Genomic DNA, 24086 nt, shown 5'->3' with positions numbered 1-24086 from the left:
ATCCGGTGGAAACGGTCTTTAAAAATGAAGATGAAACAGGAACACTTTCATGTTTTAAAAAATATTAAGAGACTTATCCCAATAGAACTCTTCTACAAAGATATGCTTTGAAGTTTCACTCAGGCTGAGGGAAACTGGAACCAGACCGAAACTAGACCTTCGAGAAAGACTACAGAGCACCAGAGATGACAACTGTCTGGGCGGACAGAAGGGACTGCGCAATCAAGACCCCCACAAAGACGCAGCTATGACCATCACCCCAGCCTCCCCCCATCACGCCCTGCTGTGTCCCTCTCCCTCCCAGCAGGAGGCCAGTGTTCTGAGGTTTTCCCACCCGGGATCAAGTTTGCTGGTTAGAAAGAAGAAGTGAATGATGAGGAAATAAAACCCTTGACAAGTAGTGAGTGCAGGGACCTAAGAGAAATCTACTTTGATCAGCTGACAGTCCTGCAGTTAAACTTGCGCTGAACCAAGAGATGCAGTGGCGCCAGGCCTAATGACAGAAGCCGCTGTAATTTGAAGGCCGTGACCAGCAGACCCGGGAGCTGCATAAAGCACAGAGTGTACACAGATGCTCGCGGTTCTCCGTGGCTTATGTCCCGATAAAAGCGCTGTGAGGCAAAAGAGCGTGCGATGCTCCAACCTCGGAACGCCCCGGCTTGTCAGCACAGCACACTGCAGAGCCCCAGTGGCGGCCATCATGATTACAGGGTGACAGAGCTGCAGCTGCCCCGGGTCCCAGGGAAGATCCTACTGTGTGTTACAAGACCTGGGGAAGATCAAATTCAAAATGGCAACACGAGTTCCAGCTGAACGCATACAGCTTCCTCATTATCGGAAAGTCAAGAAATCGTGATTCAAGTCATCACTAAGTCAGGGACTGTCTCAACAAAGCAAATCTTGATTCCCTACCTCATTCTTTTATTTTTAATAAATATTTATTCATTAGAAAGGCAGAGTCACAGAGAGATATCTTCCATCTGCTGGTTCACTCCCCAAATGGCTGCACTGGTTGAGGCTGGGCCAAGCTGAAGCCAGGATCCCAGAACTCCATTTGGCAGGGATACTAGTACTTGGGCTATTTTTGCTGCCTCCTCGGGCACATTAGCAGGGAGCTGGACTGGAAGCAGAGCAGCCCAGACTCAAAATAGTGCTCCAACATCATATGCTGGCTTCACAGGCAGTGGCTTAACCAGCTGTGCCACAATACCCACCCAGCAAACATCTCAATTAGACCTAGATTCAGTCACACAGAATAACACCACAGAGGGTCTATAATAAAGTAACCGTAGCCCTATGATCTAGCACAGATCATTGCGTATTTTTGAGACTAACACAGGTAATTGCAGTGCTACACACCATTTTTAAGAAACACTCCAACATTTCACAGCCTCCCCCCCTCTCCTGGGACACTCCTGCCACAGCAGCCATGGTTTATAGCTTACCCACGGTTGTGGACTTTCTTTGCTGAAATGGTAGGGACAGTGTCTAAATGGCAGAGTTTAGAATACGACCTATAATTGAAACTGCAAATAAACAGCCCAAGTGGACCAGAGTAGCAAGCTGCCTCTGTCCTCACAAGGGAGCCCTGATACATATTTTAGCTGTACTGGCTTTGCAGTATATCATTGCTACTCAATTAAAATACTCCAAAAGCCATTTCCTTTCCTTTAACCAGTGGCACTGATGAGGCTCATTTCAGGACATAAACCACATTAGAAGTATCAACAAAGAATGGAAATCTTCCCAATAGAAAGAGCTTTGTTCTGAGCCTGCCTTTGATCCTTGTGAAATCCACCTCCTGGATGGACGTCTTGGGCCTCCCTTTCCACATTTCGCAGGGGGGAGGGTAAACAACCCAGTGGACTCAAGAGAACATTCAGGTGGCCATCTGATACCTCTTCTACTAAACAAACTAAGTATTGTGCCCTACCTGTTATTCCTTCCTTCCAATCTGTATACTTGCGAAAACAAAACCAAAGCTCTGTTTCAGTCAACAGTTCACAAAACAGGCTGCCCAGCTCTATGAATCTCATTGTCTGTGAAACTATTGTTGAAATTATTTTAAAATTAGTGAGATAAGGAATATCCACATTTTATGTGGACTGCTTTGAAAAATAAATTACTGTGGGTGAGGAACCCAGATGCACTCTCTCAGGGGCCCTTTGGAATTAGTTTTAATTAATGTTGTAAGGCAGGACCAGACGTTGCTGCACACCTGCACCTGCTATAACTCCAAGAGCAATTAACTGATGAGTCATCCTATATATCAGCATTTTTTCTATGAGGGAAATTCACAAAAGTTCATCGAAAAGTGGATTTAAGGCAGCAGGCATTTATCACAGTGGTTAAGATGCTGGCTAAGACTCTCCTGTCCCACGTCGCAGTACCTGGGTTCAGTTAGTGCCAGCTCCTGACTCCTGTTTCCTGCCAATAAAGAAACTGGGAGGCAGCCGCCACGACTCCAGTAGGTACATGCACCACCCACGTGGGAGACGCAGACTGAGCGCCCAACTCCCGTTCTGGTCCTGTGCAGCCCTGGTTGTTGCAGGCATTTGGGGAGTAAGCCAACAGATGATGGGAGCTAGCTAGCTTGTCTGCTTTCTTTCCTTTTCTTTCTTCGGTTTCTATCTTTCTGCCTCTGAAATATTTTTTTGACAGGCAGAGTGGACAGTGAGAGAGAGAGACAGAGAGAAAGGTCTTCCTTTGCGGTTGGTTCACCCTCCAATGGCAGCCGCGGCTGGCGCACTGCGCTGATCCGAAGGCAGGAGCCAGGTGCTTCTCCTGGTCTCCCATGGGGTGCAGGGCCCAAGCACTTGGGCCATCCTCCACTGCACTCCCTGGCCACAGCAGAGAGCTGGCCTGGAAGAGGGGCAACTGGGACAGAATCCGGCGTCCCGACCGGGACTAGAACCTGGTGTGCCGGTGCCGCAAGGCGGAGGATTGGCCTATTGAGCCGCGGCACCAGCCTGAAATAGATTTTAAAAAGAAAAAATTTACAAGATTACTTTGATGCAAAAATCCTTTGAAATCATGCATTCAAGGGAGTCTTCAAAAAGTTCACAGAAAATGTGTATTACAAAAAAAAAAACCACATAGATTTCAAAAAAAAAAAAGTTTGGTCTAAAATAAACTTAAAAATTAACTCCATTTTCCACAAGCTTTGTGAAGAACCCTGGTTGTTTTGTCGTTGTTGTTTTCACTTCTCCATTTCAGAAACCTGTTTGAGAACGACTGGGGTGTAGCTTGTTTCCTGGACATCGTGAGAGTAAGAGGGTGTTCACCCTTCACCGTGAAATCACCTTCATGGTTCCTTCCTGAACCCTGTCTGAGACAAGAACCCTGTTCAACCTGTGCTCACAGAGCACACTGTGCAAGGCGCCCAGGACAGAAACTCAGACATGTCAGGTCCCAGGCTGTGTTCACAATGATCCACTCTTCAACCCTGGTCTTGACTTCCTCCGCAGTGGACTCAGCTCAAATGTGAACTTAATATCTCTTTCCATGCACAAGAGTCTGAGCAGGTCTTTGTTTGCAGACTTTATTTCCATTGCTGCCTCCTGCAGAACTGTTTTCAGCTGACAGTGTTAAGTTTGGAGAATGCTTATGATGCTACTGAATAATATTTTACCCTGAAGACCCTGTAGATGGCAATTCAGGGAACTGGCCAAAGCAGCACAAAATTCTCTGGGACTACAAAGGTCAAAGCAAGACCAGTGGGACAGCAGAAAAGGAAATTAGAAAAGGGGAGTTTGCCCTAAGTCTTGGGCCCAGGAACCAATAATGCACAGGGCAGGAGTCAGCTTATGAAGAGCCCTGGCAGCCATGCCAGCCACGAGTTGGGTCACCGGAAACAGACCTGCCCTGGAGTCAAAGGGCCGAGGTCACAGCCACAGATTGTTGGCTCTAAGCTGAACAGCCCTTCACTCAGCCCAGCTTCCAAGTAACCACTGCTGGTGAGGGGACGGCCAAGCAGGGTCAGCAACACTGCAGGCAGAGCTGCATATGAACTAAAATGTTTCCCTACCTTCTCTTCAAGCCAGCTCTCCTCCCAGGCCAGCTAGGTAACGAAAGTCAACAGGCACCTCCCTTATGATGTACCCCATGTAAACAGGTAGACAGGTCTGACCCTCATAACTGGCATGGCCTTAAAGCCCACCTGATTGTTTTTCTATTTTTTTTTTATTGGCAGGCAGAGTGGACAGTGAGAGAGAGAGACAGAGAGAAAGGTCTTCCTTTGCCGTTGGTTCACCCTCCAATGGCTGCCGCGGCTGGCGCACTGCGCTGATCCGATGGCAGGAGCCAGGTGCTTCTCCTGGTCTCCCATGGGGTGCAGGGCCCAAGCACTTGGGCCATCCTCCACTGCACTCCCGGGCCACGGCAGAGAGCTGGCCTGGAAGAGGGGCAACCGGGACAGAATCCGGCGCCCCAACCAGGACTAGAACCCAGTGTGCCAGCGCCGCAAGGCGGAGGATTAGCCTAGTGAGCTGCGGCGCCGGCCTGATTGTTTTTCAAGCCCTTCCTGTCAGTTTGTATTTGCCTTCATAGGAAAAAAACTTGCTCATAGTTCAGACACCTTTCTTAGGGCCTCTAATAATGACTCTGTCTTTGGTTTTGGATCCTGTAAGTTTAAACTGCTTGTTAGATTCATTTTCTCCAGACTTGAAAAAGTAGAATTCTAGGTGGCCGTGCACATGAACCCTTGGATGGAAGCAGTTTCTGCAAGCTGGCACTGCATCCCCCTGGAGAAGCCACCTCCTGCTGGAAGCCCCTCTTGACTGCAGTTCCCAACAACCCGCCTTTGCAGCGTGAAGCAGCCAGAGCGATCAGCGTCCAGTCCCCCCGACAGGTGTTAGGGTAGAGCCTTGTGAAGGGGCGATGTGAGGCGTCAGACGGGTTAATAGGTAGTCAGGGTGGTCCCAACAGATTTGGGGATGTAAAATATTTGCTTCCTCCCCCAAAATGTTATCTTAGCAAGAACAAACGGGCCGCCCTCCTCCCTTTGGAATCTCCAAATTTACCCTGAAACAGCTAGAGAGCTCCTCCCGCACTCACAGCTTATTCTGAAAACAAGTTACCTAGCCCCGCCTTCTGGAAGGTGTTTTGTTTTATCAAGGGCAAGCCAGACAGGATGGAGAATTGTAAATCAGGTCTTTTTATGGGTTTTGTCCCCGCCTGGTAGCCGAATGCCAATCTGATTGTCAAGTTTTTTTTTTTTTTCCTTCGAAATTGTGCTTAAAAACTCCGGTGCCATGGGGGCTTTTGGGATTTTTCCTCTCTTGGAAGCTCCCCTCCTTGGTGCTCTTTGACGCTAATAAATCTTTTTAAATCTCAAAAAAATAAAGAAAGAAGCTAACTGTCACCAGGAGTGACAGGCACAAGGAGCGGTGCTTGGAAGGGCCCTGCACTTAGTTGAATGTCCTGCTGTCCTCATTTTAAATTCTGAATGATTTTTTAATAAGGACTCTGCATTTTCATTTTGCACTGGGATCCACAAGTTATGCAGCCAGCGTGGTTTCATTTCTTGCTCTTTGTGAACATCATGAATCAGGAAAGAAGAAGGACAGCGGCTGAGGAGGAAGTGGCTGAAGGTCAAGGACGTCTGTGCAGGCTCCTCAGGTCCCTCTTCCAAGCCTCGCCGGCCTGGGCCACGCAGCACCTTCTAGAGCTCTGCCCTCTGACTCCACAGTTACCGTGTGCTCTGGACAGTGGTGGGACGCAGGTGCACACCTCTTTTTCGTGTGCCATGGACTACAGGGCAAGGATACCCCATATCAGGAGGTCCCGAAGAGAGGAAGGGGCAGAGTGACTCGAAAAGGAGTGAAAGTGACTCTGGAAAAGAAACCTTCAACACTCAGGCAGCATTAAAATAGGTAAAGAAGTAAATGCAAAACAGAATTTCCCTAGAAAATGATCCAGTTCCCCCACCACATGGCAGAATCAGCTCAGAGTCCCAGGACACAGAATCATGTTAAGGGGTCCCCGAATGCAAGGTTCACACAGAAGATGGTCTCACAACATAGTCAAGAATGTATTCTTTTTTTTTTTTTTTTTTTTTGACAGGCAGAGTTAGACAGTGAGAGAGAGAGACAGGGAGAAAGGTCTTCCTTCCATTGGTTCACCCTCCAATGGCAGCTATGGCCAGCGTGCTGCGCCGATCTGAAGCCAGGAGCCAGGTGCTTCCTCCTGGTCTCCCATGCAGGTGCAGGGCCCAAGCACTTGGGCCATCCTCCACTGCACTCCCGGGCCAAAGCAGAGAGCTGGCCTGGAAGAGGAGCAACCGGGACTAGAACCGGCACCCCAACCGGGACTAGAACCCGGGGTGCCAGCACCACAGGCGGAGGATTAGCCTAGTGAGCCGCAGCGCCACTCACTAGGCTATTCTGGAAACACATGAGGGGTCTTCAAAAAGTTCACGGAATATGTGTAGTATGAAACAACTATGCATACATTTTCAAATTTTTTGCACTAAAATAAATGTATCTTTTAATTCAATCTTCCATGAAATTTTTGAAGTACCCTTGTGGGTCGATGAGCTAGGGGAGAAGAAGGAAATATTGAGCCCAAGGAAGGGTGTTCAGTGCGCGGTGGAGTAGGTGGGAGGCTGGTGGCAGGGGTGGGTGTGACCCCCACCCCGAGGGTGAACAATGCTGGGAGGATGCATACAGAAGCAGGTAAGTCCCTGTGTCTCAGATGATAGCCTGGGGAAGGAACGGAACCGTGACATCGGCAGGTGCACGCATGGCTCCAATCTCAGGTGACTCAGGAATCCTCATGCCTTCCACTTGCAAACTGCATTAAAGTTTGATATATGCTATGTGGTATTTTCTCTTAATTAACCTTCCTAATTAAACTTTATGACAAAAACACTTGTCTTTTATTTCTGATAGCCCCGGGAGTGCTCAAAAAGGTGACTGTGCCACCAGGAATTAGTCCATAAAAGTAATTACCTGGAGGAATTCATGAAAGAATGCACTGATTCAGGTGTTTCACACACTATTAGTCACATTTGCAAACCACAGTGCAAACGAAGTGTCTTCCTCCTCTGTGGTTAGCACCAGCTCTGAAGAAGTCAGCACGCTGCTCAAGTGACAAATGGCAGTGCCGCTACGGCGGGAAGAGCGGCACACTGGAGCCTTGATTCTGGATCTAATCTCAGTTCTGTGACAATGCAGCCACAGGACATGGCCTGGCCATTGCCTGCATGGACTTCAGTTGGAAAAAATGAAATATTGACTACACTGGTTTCCAAAGTGTGATGCCAAGACAACCAACATCAACATCACTGGGGAAATGCAAATTCGCGAGCTCCATCCAAGACCCACAGAGTCAGACACCAGGGGCACAGCCTAGCCACCCGGGGGTTACCAAGGCCTCCAAGTGATTCTGACACATGCTGAAATTCGGTGTTTTGATGTTGTTGTTGTTTAGTTCTTATTTATGCAGAGGTACAGAGAGGAAGCTCCCATCGGCCGGCCCATTCTCCAAACGCAGCTGGAGCAGGGATGGGCCAACGTCAGGAGCCTGGAACACAGTCCAAGTCTTCCTGTGGACAGCAGGAACCCATCCACTTATCTCTGCTGCCACCACTGCCTCTCCAGGCACACACAAGCAAGAAGCCGGAGCCGGAGCCAGGGGTGGTCACGTGCACCAGGCACCTTGATATGGAACACAGACATCTCAAATGGCATCTGAACTGCTAGGGAAAGTGCCCACCCTCAGGGTGAAATTTGAAAATCACTCCATTAGAGGACTGCCAGTTCTCGTGATGGCTCAACAGGTCTACAGCATTACCGCCATCATTGCCATCATCAGTAATGCAGTCTGATAGCAAGAGGTTGCTTTGTGTCCCCCAGCCCTGTCCCAGGCACTTCAGTAGGAAATCTGTCTGGTCATCACAACACGCCGGGAGGTAACTCCACTATTATCACCTCTTGGCAAACGAGAACCTGAGACATGGAAGGTTCAGGCGCATGTGAAGAGGCGCCAGGATCCCTCCCTAAGAGAGGGCTTGCTCTCCAGCTGTCTGCTCCTCCAGGGTTCTCCATAGCTGCAGAGAGCCTTCTTGCCACATCCTTTCCAAGGAAGCCTTCAGCAAGGAATGACTCACAGAGGGTTTAAAGGCCCGGCCCTGGACAGCGCCAACAGGGCTGCCACACGACTGGCCGAGAGTCTGTCAGGCCTGCATCGCTGTTCAGTTCCCCTTTCTGCTCAGTCTTGCTCGCCCTCCCTTCGGTTCACTTGTGTTGATTCATGTTTTAATTATTTATTTAAAAGATAGAGCAGACAGAAAGAGGGAGACAGAGAGAAAAAGAGCTCCCCTCCACTAGTCCACTCTCCAAATGCCGTCAATGGCCAAAGGCCAGGGCCAAAGCCAGGAGCTGGAAACTCAATGCAGGCCTCCTCCATGTGTGGGGGAACCCAGCTACTTGAGCCATCACTGCTGCCCCCAGGGTCTGCCGTGGCGGGAACGTGGACTCAGGGGCCGTGGGAAGGGACTGAACCCAAGCAGTCTGACAGGGGACGCAGGAACCGTGCAGGCTTGGCTAACTGCCCACCTACTATGCCGACTATTAAATATTCTACACACCACACTTTCAGGGAGTGAGCAAGCAGATGGAAGATCATTCTCTCTCTCTCTCTCTCTTTCTCTCTCTCTGTCTCTCAGATGGAAGATCATTCTTTCTCTCTCTCTCTCTCGCTCTACCTTTAAATAAATAAATAATTTGTTAATAAAAGAAGAAATGCTTTAGTCTTACAAATGAGGAAACCAAGGAAGAGATGGCCCCATGTTCCCCCTGGCTTGTTGTGAGTTAGCACCAACTTGATCTGGGATGTTCTGACTGCCACTGCTCCACTGTGGGGCGCCACCTCCCACCCTAAGGGGAGGGCTCACATCGTGTCAAACCAGTAAGATGAGGGCTTTGGAGTAAACTCTAATCTTATTAAGAAACATTAAATGCAAAGCCTAGTTTTAAATAATCTATTTCTAAGGGCCAGCGCTGTGGCATAGCGGGTGAAGCCATCACCTGCAGTACTGACATCCCGTATGGGCGCCGGTTTGGGTCCTGGCTACTCCACTTCTGATCCAGCTCGCTGCTATGGCCTGGGAAAGCAGTAGAAGATGTTCCAAGTGCTTGGGCCCCTGCACCCAAGTGGGAGACCTGGAGGAGACTCCTGCTTCCTGGCTTCAAATCGGCACAGTTCTGGCCATTGCAGCCATCTGGGGAGTAAACCATCGGATGGAAGATTCTCTCTCTCTTCTCTCTCTCTCTCTCTCTCTCTCTCTCTCTCTGTTTCTGCCTCTCTGTAACTCTGCCTGTCAAATAAATACATAAATCTTAAAATAAATAAATGAGTGAATAATCTATTTCTATAAAGTCCAAAAAGATCAGAATTGCTTACCAAGTAGGCTATGGAGCAGAGGAGAAAGGAAAGCAAAAATGCTCATGATAACAACTAAACCAAAGCTCCCAAACGATGGAAGGGCCTCTCCAGATGCTTGTAACCCTTCTCTCATGAAGACATCAGAGCTAGGAGTTATGGGTCCCAGAACTCTCAGAAAGGAGGTAACGCACAAGCCCAGCTCTGTGCAGTGAGCAGGAAGAACACAGCCCCACACCTCCCAGATACCATAAGACTGGCTGACTGCCCACGTCTCTGCATCCAGCCAGTCCACGCTCTGCCCAGACACATTCCAACATCGTTAAGGTCCATTAGTCTGCGTCACACTTTCCTCATCAGAAAACCAGACATTAATGCCTCTGTGAGGACTGCAGGCAGCCAGCTCAGGGCCTGATGCATAAGAAACACTCAGCGAGTGTTAGAAGCTGCCCTAGTGTTTATTACATGATTGTAATATTATACTTATTATACTTATTATTATATATACTTATATATATATATACTTATATACTTATTATTATTATACATATTATACTTACATATACTTTTATAATTAATATGAGTATTACTATCAATAAGTGTATTTGCTTGAACCATATACCTCAGGTGAGGTGGAAGGTAAAATTACAAGCACTGGGGACCCTTCTGGCTGACAAGGTGACTTCTTGGCCAACAGGATATGGCAGTCGTTTGTTATAAGCAACAAGGTTCCCAAGATTTCTGTTGGTAGCAATGCTGAATGACAGGGGCAGTGCACCACCTAGAGGCAAACCCAAGCAGTAAGATAACAGCTCACCTCACAGGCCATCTTCAGCACAGGCAACTGTCCTGGTGAGCACCAGGACTCTCAGTCTACATTCAAGATTCATCAGAACCCCAGAGCAAGGCCATCGCAGCCTCATCTCTCCTCAAGAAAAATTATGAGCCGGTGCATTACTCCAAGGTCACACACAGAATCAGGATCCAGGTGGAGAATCACGAAGCTTCCCACTTGCTCTACTGCAAGAAAACTGGATCCAATGAACCCCCTCTTGACCCAAATGGTTACTCTTCTTCCTCCTTTCTGCTATAACAGATAACAAAATACAGTAATTTTTCCAATAAAAAGAATGGCTAATACTATGATTTCTAGAGTGCTAATAATACCTGTCATCTTTAGGGTACTTACTACATACCAGGTCTGTGCAAACCACCCTACAGTCATGACGTCACTGATGGCACTTAACCAGCTGAACACCACCACAAGAGGTCCTGTGTTCCAGGCCTCTGCCGTCGTCCTGGCTCAGCCCTGACTATTGTGAGCATTTGCAGGCTCTACCAGTGTTGGAATATTTCAACCTGTCTTTATCTCTCTGCCCTTCAAATAAATAAAAATTATGTTCATTAATTTTTTAAATGGAGGCTTTTATTTCATCCAGGAGGAATGGGGGCCACTGGACACTGTTCAAGAATAAACACAGGACGCTTGCAAAGCAAGGAAAGTAAGTCTCCCCCAGGCAGCCAGTTTCTAAGAAGGAGTGAGCTTGCCGTTAAAGCAAGGAGAAGAGCAAAGCAAAACTGAAGAAACGTGTCAAGGAGCATCAAGGACTTGCAACCAAGTGTCCTCTTCAAAGCAAAAAGAAACGAGAGACGAAACCTGCGAGACTTTGGACAGCGGGATTCCGGGGACAGAATGTTATGTCAGGCTCTACAGTGTGTTACACACAAAGCAAAGAAATTAGCTCATTTAAAGCAAATAACCATTCCCAGATAAGATCCCTCCCTGGGCGCACACGCTAAAAATGCAATGACCAGAGTCTGCTTGCACACTGATGTTCAATACTGGGAGCTCAGGGAGCTACCAGAGATTCCAACTTAATTGGTCTGAGGGACAGCCCAGGCATTGGGATTTTTTTAAAGCTCCCTGGATGACTAATATTCAGCGAAGACTGAGGACTCCAGCGTCAGGGAAAACCCAATTCTCATCACACAGCAAACAACTCCTTATTATAGGAGAAGCCACTCATGTGTGATAAATTCGGAAAAACATTTAAACATTTCATTTCCGAGGGTGACCTGTTTGATAGATTTAATAGCATACAAGAGATTGATCCACAAAGTGGCAAGATACAAAATAAAGGTGCATTTCTATTGTAAAGTAGGGAAGAGGAGAAAAAACTTCTCCCATTTTCCTGCCTCTTTCTCCCACGCCAAAGTCAGCCCCGTTTGTATCACAACCATTAAAGCTGCCTTTGGTCAGACTGAGAATGGCAGATATTCTAGGCTATTGACTCCATCCTAATAAAAGCTGACCACTGAGGGTGGGCATTGGGCCCAGCAATGAAAGCACCACTTGAGATGCCCACATCCCACACTGGAGTACCTGAGTTTGGGTCCCAGCTCCGCTCTTAGTCCACCAGCTTCCTGCTGATGTGCGTCCTGGAAGACAAGCAGGTGCTGACTTAAGTGCTTGGGCCCCTGCCACCCCTGTGAGAGACCCAGACGGAGTTCCAGGCGCCTGGCTTTGGCCTGGTTCAACCCTGCCTGTTGTGCCATTTTGGGAGTCAATCAGCACATGGAAGATTCTCTCTCTCTCTCTCTCTCTCTCTCTCTCATAAATGTCTTTTTTAAACTGATGCCTATATGCAACTTATTTCTCACAGAGGATTTCAACGGATCATCACATTCAACACCCACAGGTGAAACTCTGAGAGAATATTGTGAGTAGATGTTATACTACTTAATAAACCTGGGAAGGCTTAGTAAGCTGCCCAGTGCCATTGCTCCCCCTTACTGTGGAAGTCCTCGGAAAATGTTGGCAGCCATCAAGGATTATAATGAAGACAAGTAACAGCTCGGCGGACAAATGAAATTTCTGCAGTGAACGTAAGCAGAACACAGTCGGGTAGAGGAGGGATACACTTCCACCACCAAAGAGAAACCAGGAAAATGAAGCCAGTTGAACCAATGGAGGATAAAATGCATATATATATAATATATTTATTTATATATTTAAATTGCATCTGGGGCAAGTATTTTGTAGTGTCTGAAGCTGCCACGCGTGATACCTGCATCCCACATCTCAGTGCAGAGCCCAGGTCTCACACTCCAATCCAGCTTTCTGCTAACGCAGACCCTGGGAGGCAGCAGGTGATGGCTCAAGTGCTTGTGTGCTGGCCACCCACATGATCTGGATGGAGTTCCTGGAGCTAGCTTTGGACTGGCTCGGTCCTGAATCATGCAGGTAATTGAGGAGCAGTTGATGGGGGATCTCTCTCTCTCTCTCCCTCACTCTCTCTCAAATAAAATGAAAATAAATTAATCAAAATTATGAAAAAAAATGAGCCTTTACTGAACATGTGCAGACTTTCTTTTCCCTTGTCATTGTTGCCTAAACAATACACTATGACAATTATTTACATAGCATTGACTTTGGGTTGGGCATTATAATCCAGAGATGGTTTAAAGAATGCAGGAAGATGTGCATATGTTACATGCAGATTCTATACTATTTTGTATCAAGTACGTGAGCATCCACAGATGTTGGTATTGGGGTGGGATACTGAGGAACAATCGTATTCCACTCAAGAAAGCAGGCTGGCCAGTGCACAGGGGCATGTTGGGAAATAAGATGAGGCAAAAGAGTAGGCTCAGAGTCTACTCAAGCTGAGAAAGCAAATGGAGACGAGGTCCCTGGGCCTCTGCACCCGGGGCCACTCTGGATCATGGATAGCTCGTCGATTAAAAGAAAGGAGGAGGGAGGCGGCTGGGAAGCTCACCCCGCGACCTGCTTCACAACCTTATGTTTAATGTGACTGCCCAAGGGGAAGCCGTGGAGGTTCCTCAGTGGGGAAACAAGAAGATGAAAGGGAGGCTTAAGGAGAGAGCCTGTCAGCAGCTATCGCGGGAATTACATGTTGACTACACTCTCGGCACAAAGCTTCCATCCTGACGTCGCATGCTGGAGTCCTCAGAAAGCCCTTGACATACCCTGGGCAGGAAGCACGCATCACCGACGGACACGGCCCTGTGTCTCTCTCGGAGAAAGCATAATGGCATAATTGCAAAATGGCTTCAGATGCAGCTTTCAGAAGAGGCTCCGGGGGTGGCGAGGTATTTATAACTGCACCCATGAACTACTCAGCTCTCTGAGGTACAGCTGCTGTACATTTAGTCACCATAGAACTGGGCACTGCTGTACAGCGGGCGCATGACAGGTGAGGAATACAGCAGTTACGTCGAGCTAACCCAGTCCCTTCCCATATGGAGAAGATAAATGAGCGTGCTAATCTGAACTGCCAGCAGCACGGGCAGGCACTTGATGCAATGGTTAAGACATTGCTTTAAACGTCTAAGTCCCTTATTGGAAGGCCTGGGTTCAAGACCCGGATCTGGCTTCTGATCTGATTCCAGCTCCGTGCTGGGGCAGACGCTGGGAGGGAGCAGTGATGGCCCAAGCAATTGGATTCTTGCCACCCATGTGGGTGACCTGGACTGAGTTCTGGCTGCTGGCTTCAGCCTAATGGTATTTGGGGAACCAGCAGATGGGAGTTTCTCTCTCTCTCTCTGAAGAAAACTACTGGAGAGAATGAGCAGTTTTAGCCTGAGGTTCTGATCTAGATCAGGAGTCAGAGAACTGACAAGTCCTCGGTCAAGTGTTTAAACAGAACTTGTAGGATGGGAAGAGAGCCAGGACAAAAACAAGGCTGCTAGCTGGGGTTCTGGGCATTCATTCCCTTTAACTTCCTCAAACAGCACAGCGAAGATTGCATGGGAGTTTATGCAGGGGTGCTTTAGAAAATTGGTGGGAAAATGGAATTAAAAGATAAACTGACTTGGGTGGAAAACATGCATTTTTTTCATAATATGCATTCCCAAGAACTGTTTTTGTAAAGTGCACGTTTACATGGATCCCAGCTAAATGCAAACGGTGACCCACTGTCCAGCAGCCCAATCCCTGCAAGCCACCAGCTGGCTCAAGAAGGCTCAGCAGAGAGGGTGTGGCCCCATGGTTGCAAGTGTTCACATCCTGCTCTCTCTCCTGGAGTTCAAGGTCCCCATAAAACTCCTCCCTTTCCACTTTCCACCCACAGAAAAAGGGAAGAGTATTGTTTTTACGCATTTCTTTTCTTAAACATTTGGAAAATGATTTAAAAGGAAAAATTATGTGGAGCAAGTGTGGTGGCACAGGAGGTTAAGTTATGGCTTGTAACACCCCTATCAGAGCACCTGTTCAGGTCCTGGCTACTACTCTTCTTCTGATCCAGCTCCTGGTTAACGTGCCTAGGAAGCAACAGGTGATGGCTCAAGTACTCTGCTCCCTGACATCTTGTGCAAGACCCGGATGGAGTTCATTGACTGTGGCAGGCCTGGCTGTGGTGGCTATTTGGGTAGTGAACCAGCAGGTGGAAGACATTTCTCTCCCTCGCCCTCTCCCACTCCTTCCTTCTCCCTCCCTCCCTCTCTCTCTTCTCTCTCTCCCTCTCCCTCGCCCTCTCTTTCTCCTCCACCCCTTCTTACTCTACCTTTCAAATCAACAATTTTTAAAGGAAAACATGCTAAAAAAGAAATATTACCCAAAGTATTTCTGGGTCAACTGCCTCAATACTACATAACACAGGTACTGGAACTCTTTCCCCTCCACAACTGTCTCCTTGGTATTTTCTTTTTTTTTTTAATCTTATCTTCACAAGTGTTACTCCTGCTAACATGTTGGGCATTCCCTTCTTGATTTTTTCCTGTTTACTCAAATTTGGCTTTTTTTTATATATATAAATGACTTCTCATCTCACACTTGAAGGTTTCTAGAAAGTATATTCCCAAGATGTATATACAACATCATTCATTTACAAGGAAAGAGAAAAGCTACCACAATCTGAGAAAAAGATCCTGTTATCATTCTGATGTTTCCACTCAGGGATGTTGGTAGATTCTGAATGGATAAACCAGGACCTACTTTGAATGACAACAAGATCACTGGCATGTAACAGGGCGACCCACAATCAGAGGGCTAGGACAGATCAACCACTTCTGGGTTAAGCTGTGCTTAGTCCTTAAACATAAATTATATTTAGAACAGTAGAATTTAAGTTTTAAAATAAACAAGGGGCAGGCTTTTGGCCTAACGGCTAGGACGCCCATGTCCCAAACAGGAGTCCCCAGCTCCTCTTCCTGACTCCAGTTTCCTGCTAATGCAGACCCTGAGGCAGCAGTGCAGGCCTAACTGGGTTCCTGGCAGCCACACAGGAGATCCGGATTAAGATCCCAGCTCCAGCTATAGCCTCCTGCACAGCACAGGGCCACGTGGGCATCTGGGGACTGAACCATCAGGCGGAATCAATCACTCTCTCTCTCCTCTCCCCCCCACCCCCAGTCTCTCAAATAATATAACACAACATAACACAAAACATAAGATAACAACATAACATAATAACATAACATGAAAACACCAAAAGTGCTATATTGGGGCACTTTGGAAAAGAAAGAGAAATTAAGACTATCTTAGTGAAGCCGGCGCTGCGGCTCACTAGGCTAATCCTCCGCCTTGCGGCGCCGGCACACCAGGTTCTAGTCCCGGTCGGGGCGCCGGATTCTGTCCCGGTTGCCCCTCTTCCAGGCCAGCTCTCTGCTGTGGCCCGGGAGTGCAGTGGAGGATGGCCCAAGTGCTTGGGCCCTGCACCCCATGGGAGACCAGGAAAAGCACCTGGCTCCTGGCTCCTGCCATCGGATCAGCGCGGTGCACCAGCTGCAGCGCGCCGGCCGCAGTGGCCATTGGAGGGTGAACCAACGGCAAAGGAAGACCTTTCTCTCTGTCTCTCTCTCACTGTCCACTCTGCCTGTCAAAAAAAAAAAAAAAAAAGACTATCTTAGTGAAATGACTGTGTATATAGCCTTTGTTTCATAAAACAAGCTAACACATCTGAAGAAGAGTTGAGACAGTGAAATGAATAACATATAACAATATATATGCATTGGATCGAGGTTTTATGACACCAAGAGTTGTTTAGAACAAAGAAGAAAGAAATATAAAGTATTTAATAATTTCAGCAGGCACAAGAACAATATGCAATTCTATTATCTCTGAGCAAAAAGGAGACAAAGAACAGGTTTAATTAGAAAACAAATTAGGGTAAGATTCCCTGAGCAAGGTAAACTGATTGTTATCAAATTAGTTTTAATACAAACACTCATTTTCAAGTATAGGTAGGTGCAATGTCTTCCATGAGCTTTCAAATATTTTTTCCAAATTATCCTTCTTTTACTTTCCCATCATTTAAAATAAAAACAGACTGTTCTGCAACCTCCCCTACCCATGTCCTCACTGGTTGTTATAGTAACCAAGCAAAGCCATTTGAAGTGTTCAGTTCAGGAAAAGGATGGAGCCTCGTACATGGCTTTTGTGCTGTGTCTGTCATTCCACTTGGAGACTACCAGGTCTTCGAGTGGGAAGCTTCATTACAAAGAGCGTACGAGTGGAGTTAAAAATCTGCAGCATTTCTGCTTATCCCTTCCACCAAGAAATCTCAGGGAAATAATCTGAGGTCGCAGGGAGCTATCACCAGAGGGCACTACACCATAAGAAAGGAGCCGTAGGAGGAGGACTAACAGCAGGAATTCCAAGAACAATTGGAAAGAAAAATAGTGTTTATTTTGTCAGTGCATTTTTGAGATTTGGATATATTATTTATAATTCAATAATTAATATGTACAAAGAAGGTTGAAAGAATAAAAGAAACACCTCTGTAATCCCACATAGCCGAAGACATGATGCATTCAGAATACCATGAACCCCCTGGGTTTGCACACTTTTAATACAACACATGAATCCCTAAAAGATACATTACTGTTACGTATGCTTTTAAGCTTTATGTGGCGTCATACTGAATATGTAACTTAATACCTTGCTTTGTCATCTGAGAGGTTTAATCATATTGGTTACATACAGTGTTAATTCCTTTTCAATGAATTTGTAGCACCCCTTTGCACTTATATACTGTCATATCTATATCAATTTTCTGTGTCCTAGGTTTAATAAAAAAAGGATAAACAAAGCAATGAAATGCTGTGTAGGAAATATATTTAAAAAGATAGGATATTATCACCGTATTCCTAATGCAAATAATGTCATGAAAGCAATAGTAAACACATCCCATCATATGCATGTAAGAGGTTCTCTAGGATATATGAGTATGCATGGATTTCAAATTTTTGGCACCAAATAATGTTTTAATTCCATTTCCTGGAATTTTTTTCAAATACCATCATACACTCAGCAGTGAGCACACTAATATAAATTCACACGCAGCACACCAGTTACTGTTCCACCTCCTCGTGTGTGCTGGATACTCTCAGACCTTCATCCTCCCCCAATCTGATGAGTATGAAGTGCTTCCTCGACTCATCTTCATCACTGCTATAAAGTCAGGAATAATGTCACATGGTTAATAGCCATTCACAAGTCCTTTCTTGTTATCAACGGTTCAAATTTTCCATCCGTTTTCCCAATAAGCAGTTTATCTTTTCTTACTGCTCTTGGGAGTCCTTTAATTGTTAGACCTTCATTTGTTTGATGTACTGCAAATAACTTTTCCCCATCTAGCTTTACTTCCACTTTTTAAATAGGGATTTTTGATAAACAAGTATTTATTTTAAAATGTTCTCTTTAGCAATATTTTCTTTATCTTTTGTACCTTCTACTAAATTATTGATAAAAGTTCTTCCATATTCTGAAGATGTATCCATGCCTGCATTTCCTCTTAAATTTTTAATGTTTGGTTCCTCTTATTTATCTTTAATCCATGAAAATTTGTTTTTATGTAGAATATGAAATAGAAAACTAAATTTTTCATATGGATAAACAATTACTTGAGAATCATTCAGGAAAAAATCCAAAAAATGTGCACTCCATCTGTGTCATGTCAGATGCACCTGTCTGTTTTGTCTTCTCTACTCCGTTCTGTTAGTCCACATGCCAATGCTTCCTTCAGTATCACACTGTTCCATCTACTACAAGACTGATGCCAAATAGTCTCTTTGTTCAGATTTGTTTTGGCTGTTTTTAACTATGTGTCTCTGTACAAATATTATAATAAGCTCATCAGGTGCTATGAAACTCTGAATTTCTTACTGTCCTGCATTTGATTTACGGTTTAATTTGAACATGAACTCGACATACATTCCATGAACATAATGTATTTTCCCTTACTTAGGACCTCTTTGAAATCCTCTAATAGAGTTTTATAATTTTTTTCATGCATTTGTTAAATGTTGTATGTATACCTTGTGCCTCTTTTTTTTCTTATTGCATATTATACAGTTTTAAAATTATTTTTTGTTTGGTTGCTAGCATACTGCATAGTAATTCCATTCTCTACAATTTATCAAGATATAATATCCATATAAAGCTGCACAAGTTTAAAATGTACACCTTAATGTGTTTTCCATTTTATATAACAAACAACGAGCAAGATAAAAGCAGTTACACACATCCAAAGTCTTCTTGTGCCCTTTGCAGTCCATCCCACTTCTACCCATATTGCCAGGAAACTAGTGATCTGCCCTGTGTGCCTATGGGTCATTTTCATGTGCAGAACTTCCCATAAATGAAACCACATGGCATCTACTCTTCGACAAAGGCAGCTTTCACTTAGCAGAGTTATCCTGAGATTCACCCACACAGTTGTGTGTCAATAATTCATCTCCTTTTTTCCTATACATTGTATAGAGAGAATACATTTTGTTTATACACTGACTGAATGGTTGTGAAATATGTTCACTTGGTTGTCACCAGTTCACAGCTCTTAGGAATAAAGCCACGATAAGCATTTGTGTAGAAGACTTGATGTCGATATATATTTTCACTTCGTTGGGTAAATCCAGCAAATGTAATGGCAATATTATATGATGGCAAATATTTACTTACTTAGAAACTGTCAAATATTTCCCAAACTGAGTGTCTGAGAGCTGCCACTTTCCCACAATCTTGTCAAAACTTCCTAATCACTTTAATTCTAGCTGACATAATGGGTATGTAATGGTATTTCACTTGGGTTTCAGTTTGCACTTCCCTGATCACTACTGGTGTTGAGTATCATTTCATGTGCTTACTTGTCATTTGTATGTCTTTTTGTGTGTAAAGTGTCTGTTCAAGACTTTTTCCCACTTTTTTTCTTGAGGGGTAGAGAGACAAAGAGTTCCCATCTGTTAGTTCAGTCCTCAAATGCCTACAACATCTGGGGCTGGGCCAAGGCTGAAGCCAGGAACCACAAATCAATCTAAATCTCTCACATGAGTGGCAGGGGTGTGATCCCTTGAGCCATGACCATGGCCTTCCAGGGTTTGTGTTAGCAGAAGCCAGAGTCAGAAACTATGGCTGGGATTCAAACCCAGACACTACACTGTGAGACCCAGGCATCTTAACCACTGTCTTAACACTAGCCATGCCCTCTTATGCACACTTTTTATCAAGCTGTTCCTCTCCTTAAGTTATAGAATTTTTATACACTTCATCTGAAGTATATACCGTGAATATTTTATGCCAATCTAGGACTTGTCTCATTTTCTCAATAGTGCCTCTTCAAAGAACAAAATTTCTCATTCTGATAAAGTCCAATTTATCAAATTTTCTGAGACTCTGTCCATTTTTATAACCTAAGAAAATTTTGCCCAACAAAAAATTTATGTTTTTTAGTTGTAATAGATCATAAGGATTCCAAGATGGTGCATTAGGGTGGGAGCTTACTCCTTTAGTCTACAGGAAGATACTTAAAGAACGTGGGGAGAGTGCCATCTCAGGGAAGAGTTGGGGAGAAAATGTCAGAAGAAGCTCCACACACATTAGAGGGACACTGCGGATCCACATGGAGGGTGTGGACGCACACAACTCAGGACTCCAGCAGCTGAGAGCCTCAGGACCAGCTTAGGAGAGTGAGGCGAGACCAGACAGTCACAGCCCACACCAATAAAGCTATGGGAAGAGCTGTGAGTCCAGCTTGCAGCTCTGTGGGAGACAGTATACCTGTCAACCTAGAGGGAAAAGGAGGGAGCACATTTCTCTCTCCCAACCACCCAGCACCAGTGTCTGTAAGTAGCCAAGAGCCGGCAGATGGCACTTTGGACATACGTAACAACTATGCCAGTTTGTGTCTGTGCGCCCAGGAACCAGCAGAGAGGAGATATCTGAGACAGGCTGGGAGAACTGACAGGGGCTGGGTGCTCATGACTGTGGGGGGCTTGTATGCCAAGACTGTGAAAACACTGTGGCTGCGTGTGAGGGCACAGGGTGTGACTGGGTCTTTTGACAGTCACTATGGGCAGCTGCACACACTCAGGGCTCCCTGACTCCCTGGTCACAGTCACTGCTGCACAATCCATGCTCACACCAAGGACTGCACAGATCCTTTGTCTGGTTCTCGTAGCAGCACAGATGAATATTGTACCCACTGGGGCTAACGCTTAAGCATTCGTCTCCTTGAAGAAGAGGAGATGAGTGTGAGACTACGCCAACATAACTGATCAAACTTCTCCTCCAATAAAAAATAAATAAGTAAATAAAAGGAGAGAGAAGTTTAACACTCCCAACTTTGGATACTCCCCTCACCCTGAAGCACTGATTTGAGCTCCCTGGCCACACCCAGCACACACACCCAGCACACTGGGTATTCACTGAAAGAGCAGACACTCCACTAAGCCACAGAGGCATAGTCCAAAGATAAAAGCCATCGGGGGGGGGGGGGGGGGAGGATCTCCACAAATGCCTAAAAATAAATTCAGCAATTCTAGAAACACTAAGGAAGATAACATGACACTCCCAAAGAAACACAGCAACACTTCAATACTAGAAAGTGAAAATGAAGAGATTGAAGAAATGCCAGAAATGGAATTCAAAAACTAATCATAGGATTACTTAGAATTAATCAGAAGCAAAGCCATGAATTAAAGAGATCCATACATGATATGAATGAAGATTTTCCCATGAAATTGATTTTTTAAAGATTTATTTATTTATTTGAAAGGTAGAATTACAGAGAGGCAGAGGCAGAAAGAGAGATAGAAAGATGTCTTCCAGCCTATGGTTCACTCCCCAGTTGGCTGCAATGGGCGGAGCAGCACTGATCTGAAGCCAGGAGCGAGGAGCTTCTTCTGGGTCTCCCACATGGTACAGGGGCCCAAGGACTCTGGCCATCCTCTACTGCTTTCCCAAGCCATTAGCAGAGAGCTGGATAAGAAATGGAGCAGCCAGGACTCAAACCAGCATTCATATGGGATACCAGCACTGCAGGTGGTGGCTTTACCCACTACAGCACAGCATCAGCCCCAAAATTGAAATTTCAAAGAAGAATCAAATGAAATATTGGAAATGAAGTATTCAATAGAACAAAAAAATGCAGTGGAAAGCTTTAACAACAGAATCAGTGAGGCAGAAGAGACAATATAAGAGATAGGAAACAAATCCCTGGGAATTTTACAGTCAGACCAAAAAGAAGAAGAAGAAGAAATTAAATAACTAAAAAACAGCACTGGAGATCTATGGGATACTATCAAACAACCCAGCATAGGGGTCTTAGGAGTTTCTGAAGGCATGGAAAGAGAGAATGATTTAAAAGGACTTTTTAGTGAAATAATTACTGAAAGCTTCCTTAATTTGGAGAAACAAAGAGATGTCCAAGTATAAGAAGCACATAGAACTCCTAATAAACATGACTAGAAAAGATCTGCACATACAACACACTGCAGTCAAACTCTCCACAGTAAAACATAGAGAAAAGATTATAAAATGTGCATGAGAGAAACACCAGATAACTTTCAGAGGATCTCCAATTAGATTCACAGCTGACTTCTCATCAGAAACCCTACAGGCTAGGAGAGAATGGCGAGATATATTCCATGTCTTAAGAGGAAAGAACTGTCAACCCAAAATACTGTACCCTGCAAAGCTCTCATTTATGAATGAAGGTGAAATACAAACCTTTCATAACAAAGAGAAATTGAAAGAATTTGTCACCACTTGTCCAGCCCTACAAAAGATGCTTAAGGATGTGCTACACAAGGAAACACAGAAACATGGTCCTCACTATAAAAGAAGGTGAAGGCAGAAAATCTCCCAGTTTAAAAGTACAAAGGAATGCAAAGTAAACAATAGGAATATTTATGGAAAAACAGCAGGGCCAAGTTGTTACTTATCAATAGTCACCTTGAATGTAAATGGCCTCAACTCTCCTGTTAAAATATACAGACTGGCTAAATGGATAAAAATCAAGACCCACCTCACCAACAAAGATATATGTAGACTGAAAGTGAAATGGATGGAAAAAGATATTCCATGATAACAGAAACCAAAAAAAGAGCTGGTGTGGCCATCCTCATATTAGAGAAAATAGAGTTTAACACAAAAATTGATAGAAGAGACAAAGAAAGTCACTACGTAATGATTTTATTTATTTATTTATTTTTACAGGCAGAGTGGACAGTAAGAGAGAGAGACAGAGGGAAAGGTCTTCCTTTGCCATTGGTTCACCCTCCAATGGCCGCCATGGCCAGCGCGCTGCGGCCGGCACACCACGCTGATCTGATGGCAGGAGCCAGGTGCTTCTCCTGGTCTCCCATGGGGTGCAGGGCCCAAGGACTTGGGCCATCCTCCACTGCACTCCCGGGCCACAGCAGAGAGCCGGCCTGGAAGAGGAGCAACTGGGACAGAATCTGGTGCCCCAACCAGGACTAGAACCCGGTGTGCCAGCACCGCAAGGCAGAGGATTAGCATACTGAGCCGCGGCGCCGGCATTACGTAATGATTAAAGGATCAATTCAACAGAAGGATGTGACTATAATAAAGGTATATGCACCTAATTACAGGGCACCTAGCTATTTAAAAGAAATGTTAATGGATCTAAAGGACAACAGACTCCAATACAATAGTAATGGAGGATATCAATACTCCACTTTCAGCAATGGACAGATCAACCAGACAGAAAATCAGCAAGGAAACAACAGAGTTAATCGACTCTGTAGACCAAATGGACATAACAGATATCCACAGAACTTTTCATCCTACAGTATCAAAATACACATTCTTCTCACGAGTGCATGGAACTTTCTTTAGGATAGACTACATGCTAGCCATAACGCAAGTCTCAGAAAATTAAAAAAAAATCAAAATCATACCATGCATCTTCTCAGACAATAATGGAATGTAGCTGGAAATCAACAATTCAAGAATCTCTAGAGCATATGCAAACACATGGAGACTGAACAACATCCTCCTGAATAAACAGTAGCTCATAGAAGAAATAAAAAATTTCCAGAAACAAATAAAGATGAAAATACATCATATCAAAACTAAGGAGATACAACAAGAGCAGCATTAGGAGGAAGTTTATAGAAATGGATGCCTGTATCAAGAAATTGGAATGACACAAAATAAATGAGCTTTCAGTGCATCACAAGTACCTAAAAACAAAACAAAAAATAATAATTTGAAAAAATAAACAAAATTGACATATCATTGGCCCAACTAACCAAAAAAGGGGGGAGAAGATGCAAATCAATAAAATCAGAGATGAAAAAGGAAATGTAACAACAAAACTCACAGAAATAAAAAGAATCATCAGAAATTACCACAAAGAGCTGTATGCCAACGATTCAGGAAATCTAGAAGAAATGGAGAGATTACTGGACACATACAGCCTACCTAAATTCAGCCATAA

Source organism: Oryctolagus cuniculus, chromosome 8 (genome assembly GCF_051225735.1).
Source record: "Oryctolagus cuniculus isolate XC-2025 breed Fujian yellow rabbit chromosome 8, ASM5122573v1, whole genome shotgun sequence".
In the NCBI taxonomy this organism is placed as follows: domain Eukaryota; kingdom Metazoa; phylum Chordata; class Mammalia; order Lagomorpha; family Leporidae; genus Oryctolagus; species Oryctolagus cuniculus.
The sequence above is the reverse complement of the archived record's forward strand: the minus strand, read 5'-3'. Positions refer to the sequence as shown.